The following is a 6,332-nucleotide window of genomic DNA, read 5'->3' as shown; positions in this document are numbered from 1 at the left end:
CCCCCCCCCGGACAAGGCTTCAATGGTCTGGTCTGTTAGAAACACCGTTTCCCCTCAGTAACGGGGAGGTAATTGGACATAAAGGTTGTCGGTACGGCACAGAGATACTTACTATCATCAACATGTTTTACCAGTGCAAAGTATTATACATATATTGTCTTGTCTCTAATGATATTATAGAAGTCAATTTTCTAATAAAGTTCCTCGTTAGAATATCGCCAAAATTTCTATTACTTCTACGTTTTCTATGAGAAAATGAACACTGCGCTTTGAAAGGGAGCCAAATTTGCAATACTTGCCACGTTTGTGAATTAATAGGTACAAATTATATGCTTTTTCTTCATAAACGATAAATGGCGAGCATGTCTGATAAGGACATGCTTCTGCCAGACCAGACACAGGGGTCCCTTTGACGCACCGTTCCTAAGTGACACAAAGGTTTGAGGTATGCCTCATGGTCTCAGATCGTTGGGTACGAGAAAGAAAGGCAGACAAGAAGTACGGAGATACTGCTACACGACTCTCTTTACGTTCCCTAAGCATGTGCTTTATCTGGTAACTTAAGTTGTGTTATGTACCGTTATAAGTCGTAGTGATATATCTGGTAACAAGTAACTTAGGGTTTGTTATGTACCGTTATAACTCGTAGTGATATATCTGGTACCCAGTAACTTAGGGTGTGTTATTGACCGTTATAAGTCGTAGTGATATATCTGGTCACAAGTAACTTAGGGTGTGTTATTGACCGTTATAACTCGTCGTGATATATCTGGTAACAAGTAACTTAGGGTTTGTTATGTACCGTTATAACTCGTAGTGATATATCTGGTACCCAGTAACTTAGGGTGTGTTATTGACCGTTATAAGTCGTAGTGATATATCTGGTAACAAGTAACTTTAGTTGTGTTATTTACCGTTATAACTCGTAGTGATATATCTGGTAACAAGTAACTGAAGTTGTGTAATTTTAGAAAAAACAGGAAATGAGGAATAGGTGATTATTGAATGATTGATAGCTAACAAGTAACTTAGGGTGTGTTATGTACCGTTATAGCTCGTAGTGATATATCTGGTAACAAGTAACTGAAGTTGTGTTATTTTAGAAAAAACAGGAAATGAGGAATAGGTGATTATTGAATGATTGATAGCTAACAAGTAACTTAGGGTGTGTTATGTACCGTTATAACTCGTAGTGATATATCTGGTACCCAGTAACTTAGGGTGTGTTATTGACCGTTATAACTCGTAGTGATATATCTGGTACCCAGTAACTTAGGGTGTGTTATTGACCGTTATAACTCGTCGTGATATATCTGGTAACAAGTAACTTAGGGTGTGTTATTTACCGTTATAACTCGTAGTGATATATCTGGTAACAAGTAACTTTAGTTGTGTTATTTACCGTTATAACTCGTAGTGATATATCTGGTACCCAGTAACTTAGGGTGTGTTATTGACCGTTATAAGTCGTAGTGATATATCTGGTCACAAGTAACTTAGGGTGTGTTATTGACCGTTATAAGTCGTAGTGATATATCTGGTCACAAGTAACTTAGGGTGTGTTATTGACCGTTATAAGTCGTAGTGATATATCTGGTCACAAGTAACTTAGGGTGTGTTATTGACCGTTATAACTCGTAGTGATATATATGGTAACAAGTAACTTAAGTTGTGTTATTTACCGTTATAACTCGTAGTGATATATCTGGTACCCAGTAACTTAGGGTGTGTTATTGACCGTTATAACTCGTCGTGATATATCTGGTAACAAGTAACTTAGGGTTTGTTATGTACCGTTATAACTCGTAGTGATATATCTGGTAACAAGTAACTTAAGTTGTGTTATTTACCGTTATAACTCGTAGTGATATATCTGGTACCCAGTAACTTAGGGTGTGTTATTGACCGTTATAACTCGTCGTGATATATCTGGTAACAAGTAACTTAGGGTTTGTTATGTACCGTTATAACTCGTAGTGATATATCTGGTACCCAGTAACTTAGGGTGTGTTATTGACCGTTATAAGTCGTAGTGATATATCTGGTCACAAGTAACTTAGGGTGTGTTATTGACCGTTATAAGTCGTAGTGATATATCTGGTAACAAGTAACTTAAGTTGTGTTATTTACCGTTATAACTCGTAGTGATATATCTGGTAACAAGTAACTGAAGTTGTGTAATTTTAGAAAAAACAGGAAATGAGGAATAGGTGATTATTGAATGATTGATAGCTAAGGTTGGTAACAAGTAACTTAGGGTGTGTTATTGACCGTTATAACTCGTAGTGATATATATGGTAACAAGTAACTTAAGTTGTGTTATTTACCGTTATAACTCGTAGTGATATATCTGGTAACAAGTAACTTAGGGTTTGTTATGTACCGTTATAACTCGTAGTGATATATCTGGTAACAAGTAACTTAGGGTGTTTTATTGACCGTTATAACTCGTAGTGATATATATGGTAACAAGTAACTTAAGTTGTGTTATTTACCGTTATAACTCGTAGTGATATATCTGGTAACAAGTAACTGAAGTTGTGTTATTTTAGAAAAAACAGGAAATGAGGAATAGGTGATTATTGAATGATTGATAGCTAACAAGTAACTTAGGGTGTGTTATGTACCGTTATAACTCGTAGTGATATATCTGGTAACAAGTAACTTAAGTTGTGTTATTTACCGTTATAACTCGTAGTGATATATCTGGTAACAAGTAACTGAAGTTGTGTAATTTTAGAAAAAACAGGAAATGAGGAATAGGTGATTATTGAATGATTGATAGCTAACAAGTAACTTAGGGTGTGTTATGTACCGTTATAGCTCGTAGTGATATATCTGGTAACAAGTAACTGAAGTTGTGTTATTTTAGAAAAAACAGGAAATGAGGAATAGGTGATTATTGAATGATTGATAGCTAACAAGTAACTTAGGGTGTGTTATGTACCGTTATAACTCGTAGTGATATATCTGGTAACAAGTAACTTAAGTTGTGTTATTTACCGTTATAACTCGTAGTGATATATCTGGTAACAAGTAACTGAAGTTGTGTTATTTTAGAAAAAACAGGAAATGAGGAATAGGTGATTATTGAATGATTGATAGCTAAGGTGTCAATCGGGATCCATCGACACTTTCCGTGAGCGATCGATACAATACCAATGTAAAATTGCTTTCTCATTTACGTAAAATGCCGACGGTTCCCAATCCCTGAGGTTCTACCTGAATGAGATTTTTATCCCCTTTCAAAAGAGTATCGAAATAAGAAACTCCTGTTTTTACGTTAATGAATTTCAACACAATGTACACAAAACAATAAGATAATGTAAACAAAACAATAAGATAATGTAAACAAAACAATAACACACTGTGCACAAAACAATAACACACTGTACACAAAACAATAATAATATGTACGCAAAACAATAACACACTGTGCACAAAACAATAACAATATGTACACAAGCAATAACACAATGTACACAAACAATAACACAATGTACACAAACAATAACACAATGTACACAAAACAATAACACACTGTACACAAAACAATAACAATATGTACACAAAACAATCACACACTGTGCACAAAACATTAACAATATGTACACAAACAATAACACACTGTGCACAAAACAATAACAATATGTACACAAAACAATCACACACTGTGCAGAAAACATTAACAATATGTACACAAACAATAACACACTGTGCACAAAACAATAACAGTATGTACACAAACAATAACACAATGTACACAAACAATAAGATAACGTACACAAGCAATAACACAATGTACACAAAACAATAACAATATGTACACAAGCAATAACACAATGTACACAAAACAATAACAGTATGTACACAAACAATAACACAATGTACACAAACAATAAGATAATGTACACAAGCAATAACACAATGTACACAAAACAATAACAATATGTACATAAGCAATAACACAATGTACACACACAATAAGATAATGTACACAAGCAATAACACAATGTACACAAACAATAAGATAATGTACACAAACAATAACACACTGTACACAAACAATAAGATAATGTACACAAGCAGTAACACAATGTACACAAAACAATAACACAATGTACACAAAACAATAACACACTGTGCACAAAACGATAACAATATGTACACAAGCAATAACACCATGTACACAATCAATAAGATAATGTACACAAAACAATAACACACTGTGCACAAACAATAAGATAATGTACACAAACAATAACACACTGTACACAAACAATAAGATAATGTACACAAGCAATTACACAATGTACACAAACAATAAGATAATGTACACAAGCAATAACACAATGTACACAAACAATAAGATAATGTACACAAGCAATTACACAATGTACACAAAACAATAACACAATGTACACAAAATAATAACACACTGTGCACAAAACAATAACAATATGTACACAAAACAATAACACACTGTGCACAAACAATAAGATAATGTACACAAACAATAACACAATGTACACAAGCAATAACACCATGTACACAAACAATAAGATAATGTACACAAAACAATAACACACTGTGCACAAAACAATAACAATATGTACACAAACAATAACACAATGTACACAAACAATAAGATAATGTAAACAAAACAATAACCTAATGTACACAAACAATAACACACTGTACACAAAATAATAGCAATATGTACACAAAACAATTATTTATTGTACACAAAACAATCGGATAATGTACACAACATTAAGGTAATGTAATTAAACAATTAGATAATGTACATCGTATGATAAGATTATATAATAAAAAAATGTGTAACCTCGAGATAATATAAACATAATGCTTTTTGAAGACTGCTGTCCCGTTTAATATCTCACGCTTCAACACATTATAAAGTACTGTTCGAGGTGTTCTCATACAGTTGACCTATGCATAAGGTTTTATCAAAATCTGTGACGAGGGGCAAGCAATTAATATAAATACACAAATATAAATCATCCTTCAGTACTTCGAGCCACAAACCTCTACATGAACACTAAAGAAAGTGGTTCAAATAAGGGTAAATTATTTTTTATAACATCAAAATAATTAAGACAAAAAATTAAAAATATTTACTGCATGTTCCCACATTGTTGTTTAGTCAAAATAAATTCGATTCTTATCAAACAAAACGAAAGCTAGTTATCAGAATTATGTCATCTCAACATGCCAGCGAAAACAGCCCGAGGGCGTTGATCTTGTCACCTTGTCACCTTCGTTTTACGTTACCGTGGCCCAAGTAGGCACTTAACCCCGTATGGCAGAAAATAGTTAAGGACTTTCCACCCTTCGTAGTACACATGTTTTTCTTGTCGTATTTTCGTGTCGTCATTTCCGTATTGCGTTTCGGGCATTCCATTACCGTAGTGTAAATTATAGTAACACCTTACTTAACTTGGAAATGTGTAATCACACGTACTTCAGAAATAAAGCTTAAGTTATGATACAAAGACATTGATTAACTCACGGGAAAACACTGACATACGATCAGACGACTTCAAGAAGTCGTATATGAGGCGCATGGAATGCAGATAGTCTCGTTCAACCAGACGCTTGATCACTTGTAATTCTCTATTCGGCGTAGCTTGCGCAGGCAACAAGAGTCTGGTTGAACGAGACTAGGAATGCAGACTGATGTGTTTTGTTTACCGACCTCACCTGTACGTATCACGTGCTAACAGTAGTTCACAAGCTTTTGCATTGGTCGCTACGACTTTTGTTGTCGAGCGAGTTACGCTCTGTCAGGTAAATCGGTTCACAAAAGCAGGCTATGGAATGATGTCCAAAGTGTACATGATTGAGAGTAATTTTGTTCTATGAAAGAACAGTAATTTGACAAATAAATATAGTAATATAATTTATTTCCGTCGTTTTTGGTATATTAAATAAAGTAAGTGTCATTGTATAAATTCTATCCCTCTGCAAAAAGTTCCATTTTTTTTCAAGGTAGACAACTCTTATCAGGATCAAAATAATTGTAAAATGTAAAATAAATTAATTATAAAGACTTTGTGTGTATTTGGTTCAATTTTTCACTCTTTTTGTATGAAACTATATGTCCTGTTTGCTTTTGGCTTGTATTTAGTAACTTTTATCCATATAGTTTCAATAAAAAACGCTTTTTGTAACATGTTGTAGATATTTTATGATAAATAAAATATTTGTAGGGTTGATAAGCAATGTTTCTTTTCATTATTTTATTGTTGTAATAGTTTTGAACAATGCCACACGCTCAAAAAATGTGAAAGTGTTGAATTTGACAAAAA

This window comes from Mizuhopecten yessoensis, unplaced genomic scaffold (assembly GCF_002113885.1).
Source record: "Mizuhopecten yessoensis strain PY_sf001 unplaced genomic scaffold, ASM211388v2 scaffold11095, whole genome shotgun sequence".
NCBI lineage: Eukaryota > Metazoa > Mollusca > Bivalvia > Pectinida > Pectinidae > Mizuhopecten > Mizuhopecten yessoensis.
This window is presented reverse-complemented; position numbering follows the sequence as displayed.